Source organism: Lycorma delicatula, chromosome 1, assembly GCF_047948215.1.
Source record: "Lycorma delicatula isolate Av1 chromosome 1, ASM4794821v1, whole genome shotgun sequence".
In the NCBI taxonomy this organism is placed as follows: domain Eukaryota; kingdom Metazoa; phylum Arthropoda; class Insecta; order Hemiptera; family Fulgoridae; genus Lycorma; species Lycorma delicatula.
Genome location: NC_134455.1, coordinates 163,743,396 through 163,765,878, shown reverse-complemented (window position 1 = coordinate 163,765,878; position 22,483 = coordinate 163,743,396). Strand labels below are relative to the sequence as shown.

The window sequence follows — 22,483 nt, the reverse complement described above, 5'->3', positions numbered from 1 at the left end:
GTTTTTAAAGACTTTTTAAAAAATGTAATTACCAATTGAACACTCTAATTATTATACTAATAGTATACTATACTAAAATTTATTTATAGGTCAAACATAATTATAATTTTTATTATATTACCAGCGTAAAATTAATTTCATCATTCAAGTTTCTTGACACAGTTTTATTTGCAGAGGTGGTAGATGAACAATGCTGTTCATACTAATTTTCAGTTTTATCAAATAAACTTAATTAACTATATTACTGTCCACTAGGTCTCTCTATCAATAATCCTTTTCAATTTCAATTACACATTTTCTAACCCACACAAAGATCTCATTTGAGAAAATTTCTCTTAATGCAATTTAATCATATTCTCAGATTTAAAGGAAAAGTCTTAAATATAATAATATTTAATAATATATATAGTATATATTGTATAATATAATAATATATAATTTAATAATTGTAATAAATAATAATTAATCACGTATCTTTAACTTTGTGCTTAGTAATTCTTTTTCAAAGATTTGAATGGGGTGGAAACAGGGCACAGATACCTTTAAATATAAATATGATTGTTTTATTTCCATCTTCCTGCTTATTTTTTGAACATTACAAATTATGAGCCTTTATACTGGAATTTTCTCACCTGTAAAACATTCTTGCCAGTATTTAAGCCACATTATTTCACTGATAAATTAAAAATACCTACACCTAATAGAAATTAGCCGTAATTAATCAAGTGATTAGTAGTGCTTAATAAACAAAATAATATACTACAATAATTAAGAATATTTAGACAGTAAAATAGCATTTCCCAAGCATATGATAACTCTAACTCTGTCATAATAAATTTTAAAACCAGATAAAATAACATTTTTAAACAATAGTGTATGCATACTATGAAAACAGACAATACTTTTTAGAATAAAACATTAGTTCAATATAAGATTATTTTTAGATGCTGTTGATGTATTCATGATTTTATATGTTATTTTATTAATATAATCATGATGCATAATGTATGTTATAATCATTTTGCAACACTTTTGTTGCAACATGCAACAAGAGTTTAAAATACTCTTGTTGCATGTTGGTATTATGTAATTGTTTAATTGTGTTATCCTTTCCAAAATTTCTAGCTTCTTCCTTACCATAATATGTGTGGTGTGGAAGTTCACTGGCTATTAAGGATTTAATAATCCATTCAATAGCATAATTTAAAAATACATTCACTACATTTACTTATACTTCCATCTCTTTTATTTTTAATTATGATTATATTAGATACTGTAATCAGATAAAAGTTCCAACATACAAATGGAGGATCATTTATTTATTTTTTATTTAAATTCCACTAGTGTTTGTTAGCTCATACTTAGCATTTGAATCTTACAACAAAAAAAATTTCTCATTAAAAAGTCTAAATTTTTTCGTTGTAAATTGATGCATTGTATAAATTTTCTAGTATTAGTAATTTTTATTTCTAATATTAAACATATCCACTCAACATTCCTATGAGTTAAAAATAAAATATTGATTCAATCTTTTCACCTGTATTTAAAATTAACATTAAAAAATAAATCAAAATGTATATTTAATGTATAAATTTATATATTATGTTTTTTCTATTAGTATTCAATAATATTTTTGTTAAAAGTAAAATATGTAAACTAAGTTGAGTATTGATGTGGTACAGAAAAAATATGTCTATAATTATGTTCACACAACACAACTCATCTATTGAGATTGGAATTTGTACAAATTTAAAAACAGACATAGCTTTACTGCAGGTGTTTAATATTGATGATTCAATTTATTTATTTATTTATTTTTGGTGAAGCTACATGCTTCAAAAATTATAACAGAACATTCTTAATTATCGTTATATATTCAGTTGCTATGTATTCACTTTCAGTACTTTTTTTTCATGATCACCCTCATTTTTTCCACTCATCTAATTGTTTGTTGAGTCAAGATTTTGATAATGGAGCTCCTCTAAACACTGTCTCTCCACGATTCCACCTTGAAAACTATTTTTACTTTTATTTTTTATTTTCATTGCTTCCTTTACACAAAATAACCATCTTTTCAGGCTGTTGCTAGGTCTTCTGCCTAAATTAAATTATACATTTTTTTTTGCTGTAAGTTCCTAAGCCATCTTAGTCTGCCCCATTCAATTCTCTCATAATCTGACCTACATCCAAGTTCTCTTATCATAGCAGAATTTCTTAATCTCTTTGGATCTTTCTTACCATGCTTCTTAAAAATTTAATTTCAATCACCTGTATTTTACTGTCTTCCCTTTCAGTAGGTAGCCGTGATTGAACTACACATTAGATGCTCCATTGGATCATCCTTATCCTATATTAACTTCTAAAATTTCCCACCTTGAACTTTCCATCTTCGGATATTTTTATGGGCTAAATATCTAGAACTTTTAATAATTTCTAGTACTTCTGTTATTTGCAAACTGCTCTTTCTACTGTGATCATTCCTTGTTGCTACTCTTTATTGTACCTTTTACTCATCCTCATATCATTCATTTTCCTCTTTCTTAGTGTCAAACTTTAAGGTAATTTTTGGAATGCATATATTTTTTCTGCCAAAATAACAATAACAAAAGTAACTTGCCAGCTAGTTGGTATAGTGGATAGCAAACAGGTATCTGGATAAGCTGGTATTCGGTTCAATTCCTAGTAAAGTCTGGCATCTTCTTGGATAATTCTGTTCATCTCATGCTTCTATCTGTAAGTCTTCCAGCAAATTATTACACTCTTATTTACGAGTATTTTCCTCTTTTTATCCTCGTGGATCTCATCCACAAAATGATAAATAACAAAGATGACAGTCCACTAATTTATCTCAGTCCACTTTCCATTACAAACTTTCATTGTTACTTCCTCACATTGTGGTTCATATTGTACTTTTACAATATTTAATAAATTCTATTTATTCTATAATTTACAGGATATTGTTTCTTAGTGCTATACATAGATCATTATCATATGGCTTCATTCTACACATTATAATCTCCTCTTTGCTGTACTCTCAACATTGTTTATTATCACAGGTGATTCTCTTTCACCTGTCATATAGCAAAGATGAAATTAGCTATGAACCTTCTATTCCAGAACTCATATTGTCTTCCTCCAATCTGTGTTCCACTTTCTTTCTTATTCTTTTTTTATAATAACTATTCAAAAATTTTCATTATAACAGGTATCAGTCAACTCCTCAATAGTTATGATAGTTTCTTTCTTTTTTTATTTATTTGTATAGATAAAATAATACCATTATCACTCTCTGGAACTTGGTTCTTTTTCCAGATAACTTCTATTATCTGGCTCAATCAACACTATCCTGCTTGACCAGCTGCTTTTAACATCCAGACATTTAATTCATCCTTTCCTGAAGTTTACTCTATACTCATTTTCTTTACTGCCTCTTCCCTACTTCGATAGAAGTACTTCGCTCTCTATTTTGTACTAAATATGCTGTTCATCACCCTGTCAGTGTCACCCTTTCACATCACATTTAACAATTTCTGAAAATTTCTGTTAAAATTACATTGCTTCACTTCTAATTTTCTTTAATCTTATCACTATCATTATTTTTTGGATTTTTTAGCAGTTGTTGATTTTTTAGCAGTTAAGATCTGAAATAAAATTTACCCAACTTTTTTCTTCTTCTTTAACTTCTATTCTGTATTCCTTTACTTATGTTTCTTGGTATTATTGTCATCTTTTTTTCTCTCATTCCATATTTTCTTCTTCATCTCGAATACCTCCTCACCTTCTAATTCCATCATCGTGTTTCCTTACCTTTTCCTTCCTACTTTCTTTTCATTACAGTTCACTACAACTTATCAGTGATTTTTTAAAAAATCATTCCATTACTGTTTTGCCTTCCCTATTTTGTTTTTTGGAACATGATTTTTACATTCCTCTAGAAAAATTGCCTGTACTTTCTTATCTTTTGGGTAGTACACTTTTTTCCTTTTCTATTTCCATTTACTCTTATATATCTTATCTTAATATTTGGTATAACTGCTCTATGACCCACCTCAAATACATTGTCAGTCATGTCTACTACATCCATCTACTCTTTCCATTTTTTTTTAACCAGAAAGTAATCAGTTAGTTTATTTGACTCCCCTTTCTCCCAGCCATACCTAGAAATCTTCCATAAGTTCTTAAGTCATTTCCTTCACATATCAATTACCAGTTTTATTAGTATTACCATAAATATCTGGAGCTTCAGAAGCTTCTTTAGTCTTGTTCCTTCTTTTTCCAAATTACAATAAAGATTCTAGTTTATTTCTGCCAAGCCCTTCTTTATCATGTAATCTATTATCCCTTTAGTTTTTCCTTAGGATCATCAAATTATCAAAGTCTATTTTCAGTCTTTCTGCATTTCCTGTTTTTTCTTTGCTCCTAACAGGTTGAAAGAAAAAAATTATTTTCTGGTAACTGTAACTTTTTTCTAGCCACCCAGCCTCAAAATACCTCTGTCCGAAAAAATTCTACACATCACCTAAAAGGAAGACATTTTCTTAAGTTTAGAACTCAAGAAACTTCCATTTAGACTGTAATACTAATCATAAGGGTGCCATACAAAGACATTTTATCGCTACTGCCTTCATGAATGAGATTGCTTTTAACATAAAAAACAGATACCAACACAAAAGCTTTTTTCAGAATGCAGCTCCAGGTCACCTCAATCATATATTCTCAATCATTCTCTCATCAGCTCCTCTGATATATTGCATGTGTCCTTTCATGCTACCCAAAATTCCTCCACCCTGACTCAAGACTATTGCTACCTATTAAATACTGCAGCATGACTATAGTAACATTTAGTAACATGACTGCTAAATAGATAAGAATTTTAGAATACATAATGTAGAAAAGGTAGTTCATATTACAGGATTATCTTGGATAATTTCATTTGAGACTGATACAAATTAGTTGTACAAACTTTACACTTTATTGATAATAAATTGATAACAACAGTCTACCATATGAAGATCATTTTCTAAACAAAATTTAGTTTTTAGTAAATTCAGTTCAAAAAACTGACAGATAGTGATTGGTTTAAGGAAATTTAAAATTACTTGTAAGTTCTAGAATTAATTATTTATTTTTATGATGAAATATTCAAGTAGAAAAAATAAATTAAAAAAAATATTCATTATAGTTACATAATTATTTTACAAGAAAGAAACAAATAAGTTTGTGAAAGTTCATAAACTACAGTTTATTTGAATGTAAGCTGTCTTATGCTTAGTGCAGTTTTTAAAGTTAAGAAATATATATATTTTTTTCCATTGAAGAATTCTTTTTCCTCTCAAAAAATACATACATTAATTATTTATACATAAATTAAAAATACTTAATTAATTATACATAATTAAGTAGTTATAGGTTTAAGTTGGAATAGATTTAAATAAAATTTCTAATTCACCTAATATTAGTTGTACTGTCATTCTAAAATGGTATTAAAAAAGTACATACTCTCCAGGCTCGCTGCAACATGCTCATTGCCTTTCTTTCCAAAACCCTTGGATTGTTCAACTTTCTAACATTGGAAGTGTCTGTAACTTTGTACAAAAGACCTCACTTGAATGGATATAAACCAATACTTGTTCTTTCAGAAATAGTTGGAAACAAAAAAATTGAATCAGTTAAAATGTAGTACCATTCGGGTATTGCAAAATACACTTTATGATTGTTCAAGTTGATGAAATTTCTTACATCAACAACAGTCAGGTACTACCATTAAATTACTTCATTACTGTAATCTGTTTGAAAAGAATTAATTAGTTGGAATAGATGGATGGTTAATAAACCTATCATACTGGCAATGTTCCCTCACATCATTTTTTAATGAAGCGCAAGCTACATGTATTTGTCAGTTCAATAATGGATTCTTTTTTATTAACCCATATAAAGCATATAATTGAAAAAATAGATCTATCATACTGAAAAAACAATTTTTTTTAAATGTGATCACCTTTTTTTTAAGACTAATAATAATCAAATAATAATAATCAATGTTTGGTTTTAAAAAAAAACATTTAAAATGAAAAAAATATCTTATACTGAAAGTCATGTTTACTTTCATAAAAATAGCTTGGTACAAACTAGTTTTAAAACTATAACAAAAAATGTTTTTAGTTTAATAGTAAAAATATTACCAATTAGCTTTAATATGATAAAATTATATAATGTATTATTTAATTATTGTGTATCTATAATGAAAAAAAAGAAATGATGCTATATATCCTAACTTGTATTTATGGTCATTTTTCTTAAAAATTCTAATGCATCTTAATGTAATGGGTATAATATAATGTAGTGGGTATAATATATAAGTCTGTCATGGGTATTTAGTGATGTCAGAAGGTTGTAATAATGATTTATCCTGATTGGATGAGCAATTGTCCAAATGATAAACAAATTATTTCAACTACAATTACAAACAACACAGGATTATTTGTTATTATTGTTAAATTTTTGTTAATAAAAGTCTTACAAGTTTAATTGAATTGTATGATCAAAAAAAAAAATAAGACTATGGTTTAATCTACTCGTGAAACTATAATTAACTAACCAAAATAAATTATTTGCAAATGCTCTTATTTAAAAAAAATATATATCATATTATAGAAATGCTCATATTTCCTAAAGTATATGACTATTTAAAAACATTACTTAATTAAAACCATACTTAAAAACATCTGATAATTTCATGTACTATAATTGTTTGACATTCCTGAATAGACCTTCCTCAATTTTTTTAATAAAATGGTCAACTCATAAATATATAAGTTTGTTAGAATAAGCAATTTTTTAATTTTGCAAATATATTTCTACCAAAACTTAAAGAATCCAGCTAGAAATTCTTACCATATTTTTTGAGGTGTATTCTCTATGGAACTGGCCTCAGAAAATCATATCCAATCTTGCCGCAGAAAAGAAACTGCCACAATGTTTTGAAATTAGACACACTAGAAACAATAGGCTCATTGAAATTGCTTTGCTCAATCTGTAATGAATCGTCAATGTAGTCCCTATTTATCATTGTTTTGAATTTTGATACCAATAAAATTTACTGGATGGCAGAGAAATAAGTTCCTAACCCTATTTAAGAGTTAATTCAAAATTTATGTACAACTCCTTAACATCTACTTAGTTAATGCATTAAATTACTTTTTGAGCAATTAAAGAGCAAACCATATACCCCAAATCAATAAGCAACCTGATTGAGTGTAGGAAATGTTATCTAAATGAAGTTTACCAAAATCCGAACTATCACAACTACAATTTTATTATCTGCTTATAATAAAATACAGCAACAATGTTTATGTTAATAGTTTAGTTGCTATAACATAGATCAAAAACAGAACTAGACCATTCTTGGATTGTGGCAGCTAGCAAAGTGAGGTTCCATTCAGAGAATCATTTATTTCTACTTGCTTTTGAAATCTATTAGATGTATAACATTAAACCATAACATTGGTGCATCACTTATACTGTACATCAATCACTTCCAAAAGAGTATGTCATGTCTCACACAATCAAAGGCCCTTATTTCAAAACATCCTAAGGAATCTCTAACCTATTTAGGGCCTCTAGCATATAACAAATTAAGTCAAATACTTTATTTCTTATGATTTTTTTAAAAATCCTTATTGATTCTTGCTTAATATTTGCTTTCTTGTGATTTTTTTTTAATAACACTACCTGTTACTACTTCCTCAGAAATCAAAAAGAACATAGAGCAGTGCAACTGGATAGTAATTTGATAATATTTCTTAACTCTTCTTCCTTTTAATCACAGAACTAATAATGCTACAGGTATTCCACTCCATCTATATGAAGATTTATTTTTCAGCTACTTTATAGCCTTCAAAATATCCATTACTGTAACCTTTTTAAATAAAAAAATGTTTCTTATGTTAACATATTTAGATGTTAAGTTAATGGCTTCATCTAATGATGTATTGTCAAAAAACTTCATTTTCTGCACTTTAAAAACATTCATTAAACAATATCTTAATTGGGTCAGAAACCAGCTTGTCATCCATCATCAAATTTGGACACAATATTCTTTTGTTTAGTATTCAATTAATTCCTCACAATCTTTTCAGATGTACTTAGCATTTATGAACCTTATACAACCATTTTGTTACAGTGTTTAATGGCAGCAATTATTGTTTTTAATTTCATAATTTTTTTGTTCTTTTTATAATTTTTTAAATAATTTAGAAACTTAAAAAATTACTTTTGTAACTCAAAGTCAACATTGATGACTAATCTGGATCCTAAAAGCCATTTACTAAAAAACATCATTGTTGATTTCTCAGTTGATATCTTCATTTTAAAATTTCTTTAATAGAATGGGACCGATGAAATCTCACTTGCAGTTTATCCTCATTCATGAGTGATTACTGAATTATTATGTCATGTATCAGAAAATATCAGATTTAAAAAATCCCTTAACCAAGATTACATCTGAGTTAACTACTTGCTGCCAGACAGACTTAGCTAGTCAAGATATACATATATATTAAATAACAGAGGTGACATCATACAACCTTTTCACATATCTTTATTGACACCTGAAATTAGTATGATAAATTAATATTAATTTGCAACCCAACATTAATTAGTATTGATAAGTATAACCCAGCAATAGTTGACATAACTCAGCAAGACATTTGACATATTATTGACATATGGTGTCCCAATCCAAACATCAAACATTGTCAAAAAGTTAATCCATGAAAACCAGATTCATAGAATAAATTCTTGATATTGCTCTTCAGCAATTTTTGAGATTTATTCCAAACAGGGTTTTTAGGATAAACAAACAGTAATGCACAACCATCCATCCTAAAACCCGTTTAGATTTCTGCAATTAAGAATTTCTATTATTTTCACAAGTTGTTTTATTATCATTATGCAACAATATTGTAAAAGGAATTCCCAAGAGATGTGTTTTTCAGTAGTAACTAGGGTCAACACAAAAGCTTTCTTGAACAAAAAAATAAGTCTCCTCATACCTTGAAAATTTAGAAATTGTATTATTATTCCAGAAGGAATATAAATGTAGTACTCTTAGATAAAATACTAAGCTTCCATATTTTCTGTTCACTACTTTTCCTCTTTGGATCTGGCAATTAACAATTTTTAGAATCCTTTATCGCTTGCAAAAGCTATTCCATGGTTATTTCAATAACATGACATAGGTATATTGAGCAGAACTTTTTATTTGCTCAAATCAAACATGATTTACCGTTAATAATACAGTTAGATGATATATGCTCTTTTTTTCCAGACCCATAATTTTCTTAAACTTATTAGCCAGTTTTTTCCTTTCCACAGTATTAATAAATTTAATTCAAGATCCTTGGTGAACTTATCTGACAGTTGCTTTGGCATAATTTTTAACTAGTTATATATTAGTCTGCTGTCTACAGATTGACAGCAGACTTGGTATAATTGTTACTTATCTTTTACAGTTCTTCTTGCCTTCATTCCATATCACTAACCCTTTTTTTCTAATTCATTTTTTGTACCCACAGCTGTAGCGGCATCTTCCTTAACTGTTCTACATAGGTTATCCTACTTAATCTCAATATCACTGTATTTGGTAAAGTCATTAGTTTTATTATTATACAATTTTGATAGAAATTTTCTATAAATAATTTCTAAAAAGTGAGGCCAGAATCAGATAGCAGAGGGCTGTTTCGACCTCTTAAAAAAACTAATTTACTGACCATCAAAAAATGATCTGTGTACAAATCCATATCAAAAAAGGTTGTAACATCTTTTGACTACAGTCTCTAGTTAATAACATAATTTTTATAGATCTGTTTTCCTTACTCACTAAGAGAATTTATGGATGCCCTTCTTATGGAGAATCAAATTGGAGAATGGACATTTTAAATTGCTTCAATGCATGAAAATTTCTCAGTCTCTCTTTATTCTCATGGGAATCACTTCTTCAAAGGTGTCCCTTTTTCAAACAGCATCTAGCAATAAGTTTAAAATCCTTTCCTATATTACAAATTGCTAAGATTTTGTACAAATTGCCAGGTCAAGACTGTAGGAATATGTTCTGAAGTTAACAACTGAAAAAAAATTGGTTAACCAATTTTAGTGGACATCAGTATTTTTATGAAAGTTTTATCTGTTACTGTTTTGACAGTAATTTGATCAGTTGGGAAACAATACTGTCAAGTTTAATCCCTAAAGTTGATTCAGAGGCCTTAAAAGCAGTTCTAAGAAACACAAAGAAGGGTCCAAGTTTTAATACTGGAATGGATGAAATCTATATTCTGAGATGTCTTGAGCCATTTCATTTTTCTAGCTTCCTACAAAACAGAAAAAATGGTGATAATATTTCAAGATTTCCCTTTATCTTGTACTGATTATCGATTATTTATCCTTTCAGAAATACTCTGTTGTCTAAATCTTTAGAAAAAGTATATTTTGCTATAGTGTGAAAGATCATAAGAAAGAGGAGAAAGCACAGCAGTTGGTTGCTATGCTTTCCATAGATCCAATTGAAGTAGTAGATAAGGAATTATGCCAAGAATTTCCACTTCAAGAAAGTAATGCAGCAATGGCTCGCTTTTTGGTAATCTATCATTGCAATTAGATTGAAATGGTGAAATAAATGGCAAGATAAATGTCTTTATCTTGCATATCTTTTTGACATTAATCTATAATAATTTAAATGGTGAGCCAGTCTTAAAGTTTCAGTCATTCTTGAAAATTGTTACTGAAGAATTTTTATTTTGTTTCAGTAATGATTATGTATGATTTTTTAAATTTAAAAAAATTTTAAATATAATATAAAAATAATCTTTAATTTTAATATCTAATTTGATCTGAATAATTTGTAAAAGTAATTTAATGCAACTGGTGATACGAGAAATTCGTGAAAGCGCTTTTGCATGCATAATGGAATAAGGTAAGTGTCATACTACTTTATTTATTATTTTGTACTTAGGTAGATTAAATAAATATAATTTGTATATTAGTACAGAGAAATATGATTCTTAAAAGAATTTTTCAGAAAAAAATATATATATATGACCATGATTGACTTGGCAAGTCCTGACCAACCAAGAATTGGTCAGGACTACATAAGCTGTGTAGATCTTTGGTATTCATTGCAATTCTAAAAAAATAGCATTTTTTAGAACCTTTTTTATTTTGCTGTAAAGGCATTTAAAATGTTCTCTAAACATAAGGTATATAAATCTTAACCCCCAAATATTTAATAACTCCCATTTCTTCTAAGACCTGATGGTCCATCTTCACTTCCAGTGTTAGATTCTCGTCCATGTCTCTTTCTTTATAATTAGTTTTATGGATTTGTTACTACATATTAGATAATCTCTCATAAATTCTTTGGATGAGATTTCACTGAATTATATTTTTTGTAAATGTGTATTTCTTAGTAGTATTAATTCATCATGACCAATAATCTTATTCTCATCATCACCTGTCAGTTATTTTATACGCATGAAAACAAGATCAATTATCAATCAACTGCTTACACTTATACAAGTTGATCTTTAACTATTTTATGTACACAATAATAACTAAAAGTAGATAATAAGCATTTGATGTAAACATCACCTTTGTTAAACAGATTTATATTAAAATCTCCAAGAAATAAAATTTCAATCATTTTTGAGTATCTCTTGAAGCACCAATAAAACATGTACTGACACTTGGTGTGACCGGTTAACTACCACCACCATAATTTGAATGTTATCTAAACAAACTTCCAGATTAATATACTTATCAATTATTAAGTATTTATCAATTGCCAAATATTTTCATTTGGCAATATACAGAGTATATCAGGAAGTTCTCCTGGGACTTTAATAATCTATTCTTCATATGAAAATAATGGAAAAAACTGACAAAACAGTTTTAGGACTTTCCTATCACACGGCTTTTTTCTGATTCATGGCCTATACAAACAACTTAATTTAAAATATTTATCATTTTATTTAAATACAATATTTTTTTTTTTTTATGTAATTCAATGTTTCTAACTAAAGCACGTGTGCATACAGTAATTCATGCATGCGGGTGTGGTGGTACTAGCGGCTACTTTAAATTCTGTTTTACCCGTTAAATATTACTCATTTATTTAATTCTACTGCTCACCTGTAATGTCACAACATAGCAAATGACTACAGCAGCTGTACATCAGTGCTACATTAGCACTCCTTGTGGTGAGAGAGGTACTAATGATACAGTATACCACTTACCCACTACTGCATTTAGAGAATTTTTTGGGGTGGTGTGTGATTTTGCAAAAACGTTTTTGGAAATATTATTATTTTTTAATTGTTAACAAATGTGTTTAAGAAAAATAAGATGTTAATTAGGTGAAATCTTGAGATACTGATGGTGACCTTGATCTACAGCCTTACCCCCTTGACCTTTGAAAATTGATGTTGAAAATTTACTGGCATCAATGCCCCATATATAGAAGTAATCTGACCAAGTTTGGTCAAAATTAGTCGAGGAGTACTGAAGACATAAGATGATTTTAGGGTGTGACACCAAACACACACACGTACATACAAACATCCAGGAAATTTCCAACCGGATTTTTGGGTTCCTTAGGTGTCAAAACATCAAGATCCAATGAAAACCACATAGGTCCAAATTGAACTGATTATAATACTTTTCCTTCTAAAGCAGTAGTTCTGCTGTAGTGCTAGACCGGAAAGTGAAAGTACATTTAAACATATGTTCTAAAATGCTTTGTTAGCAAGTTACATCTAGTCAAAGATTTCGCTTGGATTTCAGCTACCCTGGTGAAATGAGGTCATACTGAAATTTTTAGAATGTTAATTAAGGTGTAGAATTAGTGATTTCTTTTGGTTCTGGATCTGAAAAACCAAATGAAATAGGTCCTGAAACTATATATAGAATAGTTTTTGAGAAATCTGGAGTAAAAAACCTGTTTTTTTACATTTGACATACAATAACATTTTTAAATGGCTAATAAACACATACTTGTGGAGCATTTAGTTCTGAACAAGATGTCATAAGATAACTTGAGTAACTTTATTTCATATTAGCTTTGTATAGACAAGTAAGTACCTTGCCCATACATGTGTGTGGACAAACTGAAGCTGCTATATTTACACCATGTTTTTTTTTTAGTGTTCTACTTTCAGAAATGCAAACAACACTGGTAGTTTTTTACTGGGGGGTAAAGTAAAAACACAATAATATCGTAGTACTTGTACCCTATAGCTCCCTTAAATTCACAAAACCTGAAATACTCCCACAATTTAACCATATTTCTGAAAGTGCTCTACTTTTAAGAGAAAAAAAAACTATAACAATAAAAGTTTCTCATCTCTCAAGTCGTCTGGTTCATATTATTGTTCTCTTCAGTTAAAAAAAAGTATATGTGAAACATAATTTAAAAAAAAAAATTGCTATGTAGTGAAAGTCTGTTAAAAATTTAATGACATTATTTAATTCAGCCATTCTTGCATCCTCAGAATTCTTCTTGGAATCTTGTCCTAGATTCGTTAAATTGATAAAAATTTAAATACTGTTGAAAAAAGTAGTAAACAAATTAAACCATTCTTTTTAAAACATGTTGGGGTAAATATACTTACTATCATCCTTAGACATATTGGTGCATACTTTATCTATCATGTAGTATTAAGTTTTGTCCTGCATAAAATTAAAGGGATTTTCAAGATTGACTGCACAACTGTAAACAGTTTTACCACGAAGTGAAGCAGCAGCCTATCAAACAAAGTTTAATCAGGCTGCTTTGAACTGATATCTTTACACACAACCTTTTAGTTAGATAAGCAATTTGTAAATTACTACTCTTTCAGTGAAAGTAAGTGTATGTCACGAAACATTATATGTATAGTCCTTATTTTAGAAGTTTATTAATTATTTTTCTATTTGTTTACTCTTCCTAATCTACAAATAAGTTATAATTTTTGTGCACCAATAGCTGTCATAGAATTGCAAGAAACTTCAGTCTGTAGCATGAGGTGTTAAATACTGTACACTGTCATATTTTAGTAAATGTGGTGTTTTATTGTTTTAAATAAAAGTTTGTATATGTTTTGGTTATATAAATTGTACATTTTATTAATTTTCCATTTACTTGTCAATTATTGGTTTGGATGTAAATAACTATGGGAGTCAATTTTTCTTACTGTAAGACAGTTACTAGCATAGTAATTCAATTCATTTAGTGCTAAATTCATTCAGTTATTCATTGCCATTAACCCTTTTCTCAGTAAGTAAACTGACATAGGCCTACTGCAGGATAAATTAGTTTTAAAATAAATAAAAAGGTTTAATAGAAATATTTTTTAAAAAATGTTTACACATAACTCTCATACAAATAATGTATAAAAAACAGTAATTCTACACACATTCTGCATTCAAATTCTGCATTGCTAGATTGCCATTCATATCAAATAATCACTGTATTCAGTAATTCAGTCTTACCAATTAAGTTTTCTGTATCTTCCTACTAACTTGATGCCAGTATCAACTGCTTGAGGAACATCAACCCAATGTTGAATTGTTATGAGAACAATTCGTACGTGTAATTTGTACAACATACTTATTGTTTCCCTTATGAAACAATAATGTCAACTTATGAAACAATAATTCTCTTATGTTATAAGCAACATTGAATTATTGGGAATTGTTATGAGAAACAATTCTCATGATGTTATGTGTACACATTTGCAACATCAATTCTTTGAACTCCAGCGCATCCAACAAGTAATATTTCGTCTGAAGGTTTCTTTCATCATAAACTTAATCATATTGTATGCGTGAGCACTTCAATAATTTTTTTTTTAATAATATTTTTCTGTGGAATTTCCTAACCAATATATATAATGGTATTACTAATATATATACCAATTTATTAACTACATGTTTTAAAAAAAATGAAATGTTTTTATAATCATTTGTAATATCTACATTGAATCTCATGCATTCTTCTTTCACATTGACTTTGTCAAAACTATGAAACATCAGCACTGCGAATGGCTAGCATTAATAGCAATAACATTTTTTCATACATAACACGTTCTCTGTCAAAATGGACTATTTATATATCTAGACCATTGATTCTTCAAATGTTTTTGCCCACTGCTCACATTGAGGATCAAAGGTTTTTTAGCTACCACCAAAATTTTTAAACTTACCATCTGTTAAAAATAATAATTACAATTGCTGTTTTTAAAATGCACTCTTAAAAACAGTAATTGCAATTATTGTTTTTAAACGTAGCATATCCTATTTCTGAGTTGAAATTTACATTTTAAATGAGAGCAATTAAAATGCATATTTAATCATATTTGGAAGAATTTTTATTAAAGTTGCTTTCAAAAACATTACAATTGTATCTATATAGTTATTATATAACTAACTATATAATGATCTTGGGTTAAGCTGAGAACAGGTAATAGATGTTGCAGCCTCAATCATTAAAGATTTTAATACCTCAAAATAAACAAAATAAACAAAAGCCAAAAACTGCAACGCTAAATTAAAGACCTAACAATTTATCATTAAAACTAGATCAGCTAGATCAAAGCCCTTTAATTTTCATATTTATTTGTATTGATACATTGCTTAGACCAGAAGATATGCAGTATTAAAGACAAAAGTGGCCTTTTCTCTTTAAAGTGGAGTATTTCAGGTCAGAAAATCATAGAGAGACATTAAAAAAAAGAAATTAAAGATAAAGTCTTAAGCTTTTAAACAATTTTAATGCAGTTTACTGAAAAAAAATTGTTTCCTCCATGTGCTGGATCAAACACGAAGAAAAACTTTCAAATTGTTTTTTTTAATTTGATGATTTTTGAAATATGAAGTATACGGTCAAAAATTAGAGTATTCAAACTTTAATTTTTTTTATTCATCTCTCTATCCCTCTTGGTTGTAAAGTTAAAGTTGTTTGAGTACAATAATTTTTTATCATAAAATCTAGGTGTCCCTTTATTTTTGTGTACTAGTGTAACAGGTATTTAATTTTAATTTGAAATATTAGGAAAACATCATTTTGCCCTTTTTTTTATCAGCCAACGCCTTTCTAGACCGCCTGAACGCTGCCAATTTTCTGTGGGCCTTTTACCATCTCCGCTGTTAAGGTCTCCAGCGCCCACAAGGGTGTATTATCACCCACTTTGAGAACAAACGATTGAAACGGTAATAGCATTTTCAGACAACCAAACCAAACTCAACAAGTTAGGACAATATAAGTAGTATAATTTCTTCTAACATTATTTTGCATCTAATTAAATAAGCCACTTTCCTAAAGGTACCAGCAACTAGCCTTCTGTGTTCATCCTCAGGAACAAAAAAAAACTCTGTGGTTTTAAAGAAGTTTTAAATCCCTTGGCCTTTCTACCTACCTTAATTAACAGAGGTTGAAATATAGTGCCATTCAAATTGTTATGTCATAAACAAACATATTAGACTTATCAAATGATGCTACTAATAAATTCAACAAAGGGTGACCATTAATGTTCAGTACTAGGCTAAATTAAATAGGATGTAAATGTAGACTATATACTAGTAATTTATCTAATTTACATACTAATAATGTACAGGAGGCCTAGGCACACAAAATTGTAAAAAATTGCTATAAGCCAGAAAAACAGAGCAGAATAAGTCTTAAAAACAGAAGATAGAATTGAAAATAAAGATCTGTATGATTTTTTTCAGTATGATAACATAAGCTATTTTTTTTGTACTGCATTTTATGTGAACTATCTTATTTATTTAAAAAATTATTCTCATATTTAAATTTAGTTTTGTGATTTTTTTTTTACGTAAAATATAATTTTAGTTAAGGATTTCCTTAAAATTTAAGTTTATAACTCTACTTGAGCAGCAAGACTATTACAAAAATGAAAAATTTCTGTAAAACTTTACTACCAACTGTTATGTATTTTGTAACTTATTAAGAAAAACAATTTTAATTAGTTATTAATGTTTTCTTATAACATTGTTATAATTTTTCTTTTGTAGCTGTTTTAGTGAAAAGCTGTTCCTTTTTTCTAATAAAACAAAATAACTTCTAAAATTATTTTGTATCTATCAACCTCAGGGACAAGTAAAAAATTCAGTGGTTTTAAAGAAGTTTAAGATCACTTGGTCTTCCTAACTCCTGCAATTCACAAAATTTGAAATACTCTGCCATTCAAACCATTTTACCATTATACAAATAAGTATTCTTGGAGCTTATTCAAAATTCAAGAATTTATACTCCTATTCTCTCCCTACCAAGCACCTTCAATCCCTTTGGTTCCCTTTAAAAAAAAATTGTAATATTCCTTTATTCAAATTTGATAATTAGTCTACAATTAAGATGTTAATTAAGTAGGCTTGTTAACTTTATTATTTAGAAGTAAATACAAATTGATGAATTTGAAGGCAAACTGTAGGGGTGATGTTTTGTTTAATTAGCATTTAAGACATAACCCACCGGGTTAGTCTAGTGGTGAACGCGTCTTCCCAAATCAGCTGATTTGGAAGCTGAGAGTTCCAGCGTTCAAGTCCTAGTAAAGTCAGTTATTTTTACATGGATTTGAATGCTAGATCGTGGATACCGGTGTTCTTTTGGTTGGGTTTCAATCAACTACACAGGTCAACCTGAGACTGTACAAGACTACACTTCATTTACATTCATACATATTATCCTCATTCATCCTCTGAAGTAATGCATTACAGTGGTTTCAGAGGCTAAATAGGTAAAAAGAGAGGTTATCACTTGGACATGACGATGAGTTAACTGATTTATGACGATGAGTTAACCACCAGACCAACATGATGGGGTTGGTGACAACCTAACAAATTTGAATTTGCTACCAATATTTACAATGAGACTGACAACCATGAATGTTTTTAGAGTGATTATTAGTGACAAAGTCACTTTCTTGTAAAGTTCAAATATACAATAATCTGCATTTGAACCTCTGAAAATCTGCATGAATTCATTGAACACAAACAGTTAATGAATGTAAACACCTGGGTTGGCTCTTGGGTGAGACTGAGAAGACTAACAGACTGGAGGAGACCAAGGAGGCTTTGTGAAACCTATGTAATATCTCAAAGTTATCTAGACATGTTTGAACTGTGTGTATTTTCTCCAAAAAGGAGACAATTATGTTATCTTTCAGTAGGACAATGTTTTCCATACCAACAAAATGAAGTCTGTTGTGATTTTCTGAATGAGACATTTGCCAATGATGGATAGATGAAGATGTTGAAATTAATCATCTCTACAGTTCTCAGATCTTGAAAACTTAATCTTCTGGACTTTTACTTTTATGGTACTTTGTGAAGCAAAATGTGTACACTATACCAGTCAATCACATCTACCACTTGAAACAGTAGAACATGTATGTTATAGCAGCTAATGCTCCAAATTTTCTCAGTACAGAAAGAATTGGATTATTACATTGATGTGTACAAGACAACTCATACTGAACTTCACTGACTGTAAAGCAAAATCTTAAAAATATTCTCTTTTATTAGGCACTATTTTCAAGTCTCCATCATTTATACTTTCAAAGTTGAAAAAATATAAAACTGCATCATGACTTCATGGATCATCTGTACATCATTCCTGATCAGACTAAAGGTTATTAAAAGTATAATAATGCTGAAATTAACTTCATACTACAAGCATAAATTTAAATTTAAAACAAGTATAACTAGGAGTTACATCATTTTTATTATTTTTCTCAAATGCATGTAAATTTAAAATTCACTAACTTGTTTACTCTGAGAGATTTAAAAAATGATAATGTTCTGAAATGTACATTTTTATTGAATAATTCTAATAACTAGATAAAAACATACTTTCAGATACAAATAGGCTAAAAACCCTCAATAATCTGCAAATAAACATCATAACGTGCAGAACAGGTTGGTGACCCAAGTGACGATCAAACACCATGTCATTAAAGGGCTGGGAATCTCAACTAGATCTCCTGAAAGAAAAATAAATAAATTTAGCATTGAAATTACTGAAAACTATCTTAGTTTTAAAAAAACGTAGCCTAATTTGTATATAAGAACCATAATTAAGATTGGTAGAATCAGAATAATTAATTATTATTGGGGAATGCTATTATTTACTAGTAAATAAATGACCAAGATCGTTTTTTTTTTTTCAATCATTTTCCAGGTTGTTATTTCTATAACAAAAAAAGTCTATAAAACTCGGAAAGCACTTGATTTTGGTGAAAATTACTTTAATCACAGGTTTTCATAAACTTTAGTAAGAGACCTAACACAGTAAAACTTAATACAAAGTGTTATGTTTTGTCTATCTTTTTGAAATTACATCAGCTTATTTCAGAAAGTAAAATCATTAACTGTTAAAACCACTCAGGAAGAGCTTTTAAATCAGCTATAACTTTAAAATACAAATCTGGACAAAGGAAATTTCTTCTAGTCAAGTTTCTTATCTTCTTTTAAGTTTACGGGTTAAACTTGAATAAAGAAAGGAGTCATCTGTTGGCCCACTAGAACTTCCTTCTCCTTTTCACTTCACTGATGCAAAATATGCCTTCTGTATTAAAAAAATGAAAAGTTTAATATTTTTCAGTAAAACGTGTTTTCACAGAAAATTAAATATTATTTATTTAATATCAGGTTACATAGTAACACATGTGTAAACTCTTCTGTAAGAGTTATTAAAATGTCCATTTTGCAAAAATGTAAGAAGAAATATAAGAAATATGAATAAATGTTATATATAATTTAAATAATGTCCCACCACATTTTGCTCAGAAAGAAATTAGTAACTGTATGTAAATCAGTTGCTCCTAGTCAGAAGTTCAATAAAATGTTCATGCTACTTGATCAGAACAGTGTTGCAGTAAGAAAATCACAATATGTAAAATTTTACATATTATTATCACATTTATATGACAATTTTGAATTATTTTTTTAAATTTTTTTTAAGGTTTTAGAGGCATTGACTACTTTGGTCATTAGCCCCTTTCCACATCACCATGTCAAAAAAAAAGAAGAAAAATATTTATTCCCCATCCTGATACAAAAGCTAGCAATGTAGTCAGAAGACTAGTCTTCTCAATACAGATCACCTAATAAAGACTTGTCATGAGATATTAAAACCTCAAAAGAAACACATATGGCAAGGTTGTAAAGGGTCCTTACCACCTAAAAAACACTAAAACTAGCTCAATAATAAACATGTCAAAACACTTTAAAATACTCAATCATTTATAATTAAATGTTGCCAAAATCTTTGAAAATAAATTAAAATATTAATCACACAATCAGGTCCAATCACATAATAACTGATTTTTTAATTTCTACCACCTATATTTATCCTTTTTTTTATGAAGTGGAGGAACCCCATTTACAGGTACCTAAGCATTGTTGGGCTCGCTAACAGGTTCTGCAAGATGTTAATAAATGCATGTGTGTTCCTGCACACCACCGACTAAACCTCCACCCTGGCTATCCACTCTCCTTGGCACAGCTTAAAGAAGCATTACAGGAAGGAGGAAATCACCCACCCTCCCACCCATACATATACACACCATCATACTCCACAATTGCTATGATAGAATAAGATACAATACAACATAATATACACCTAAGTTCATACAACTAGATACATACTTACAACAAGAAGCAGCAATGACCTACAGCACCAATACATACTATAATCAATCATATCAATAGGAAAATAACAACAATCATTATGATACAGAACATCATATAATAAACACCATACTTCATACCACAAATACATATTTACAACAAGAAGCAGCGAAGATCTGCAGCATCAATACACATATAATCATACAGTATGATCAGGCACCCTTGTGCACAATCAATATCTACCAAGTGAACATAATGATACAATCAGATACAATACCAAAACTTAATACAAATCAATACAATACTACAAGTACAGTGAAATAAACAGTAATAACATAATACACATGAATCATAAAGCAGGAAAAAATCAATGATACAGTACATTCATAGTACATCATACTTACATGATACAATGCATCATACTTACCGGGAGGCAATCATCAGACAAGAAGGCAGAGTGTCCGCAGTTTCATCGTGTCCAGGCAACCCCCTCACACACAGAGGACCCCCTAGTCCTCTGTGTGTCCCCTAGTCACTCAGCCGTGAACCTATCCATCCACGTGGCCTACAATGCCTCATCCTAGCACGTGACTCTTCCCAGATCAGGTTTTGCATGATTGACTTAGTATAGTCAGTAACGGCCTTCCAATGTCTCTCCAAGTGGAGGAGAATATCTTCAGGTGCAAACATGTCCACCCTATGTAGTACATCCAGTAGATGCCTCCTTTCCATGTCGTACCTGGTGCACCTGAAGAACACATGGTGCTGTTTCTTCCTCGTGACACACCGGACATGCATTAGAGTGATCAAGGCCAAACCGAAATAGATAATACCTGAAACCACCATGGCGTGTCAGGAACTGCATGAGACAGTAATCTAACGAGCCATGGCACCTGTTAATCCAGTGCCTGACGTCACCTATCATACGGTGTGTTCAGCGTCCTTTTTTGCTCCGGTGCCACCTCTGTTGCCAGACATTGATCACCTCCTCCAATATAAGAGTATATTGCCTTTCTATCTTCAGTTGGAAGAGCCCTTATCTCACAGTTTTTCCTTTGTTGTTCCACTATCAAGTCCATGGGAAGAAATCAAGCAAGGACCTTGCTTGATCACACACATTCATGTCCTTATCATCTGGTACTGTATCTAACCTTGATCTCTCCATATGCTCACCGGATGTGCTCCCTCATTTTAATTGGTCTGTTTGTGATGACTTTCACGGCAGTGATCATAGACCAATTATTATTGGTTTCGGTGTAGAGTGCGAGATTAAAAGAAGGCCACGGAGATGGATTGTTGAAAAGGCAGATTGGAATGGATACCATAAAGCATACCAATCACAGTATGACGATGGAGCGAACATCCTCAACCAATATTCTTCTTTTACGAACAAACATCGGGTAATCCTAGACGTCCTTTCATTCCATGGTGGAACGATGATTGCAAATATGCTATTAGGAATCGACGGCAGGCACTACGCAAATTTTTATCGTAGGCCTACAGCAGAACATCTAAATTTATGCCGCAGGGCTAGAGCGGTGTGCCATCGGATATTCTTGGACGCTAAGAGGAATACATGGACGAAATACGTGAGCACTATCTCACGCACTACTCCCACGTCTACTGTATGGAAGAAAATTCGTGCAATTTTCGGATCACCGAAACAATCTATTCTCGGTCTTATTGATGAAGGAGAACTCCTTTCATCACCCTCTGAAGTGGGTCTAGCAAAATCTTTCCGCTCGGTCTCTCTCACCTCATCATATAATAACGATTTTCAAAGGTACAAGATACAAATAGAAGT

General features: G+C 29.8%; 1 protein-coding gene across 1 annotated transcript in view; it reads left to right on the top strand.

The window, feature by feature from the left end:
- The first annotated feature begins 89 nt into the window (after positions 1 to 89).
- LOC142325177 (kinetochore protein NDC80 homolog) overlaps positions 90 to 22,483 on the top strand; it is a 125,189-nt gene continuing 102,795 nt past the window's right edge. Inside the window, exon 1 of the mRNA XM_075366601.1 lies at positions 90 to 10,969. The gene's annotated coding sequence lies outside the window, so the exon portion shown is untranslated. The remainder of the gene's footprint in view (positions 10,970 to 22,483) is intronic.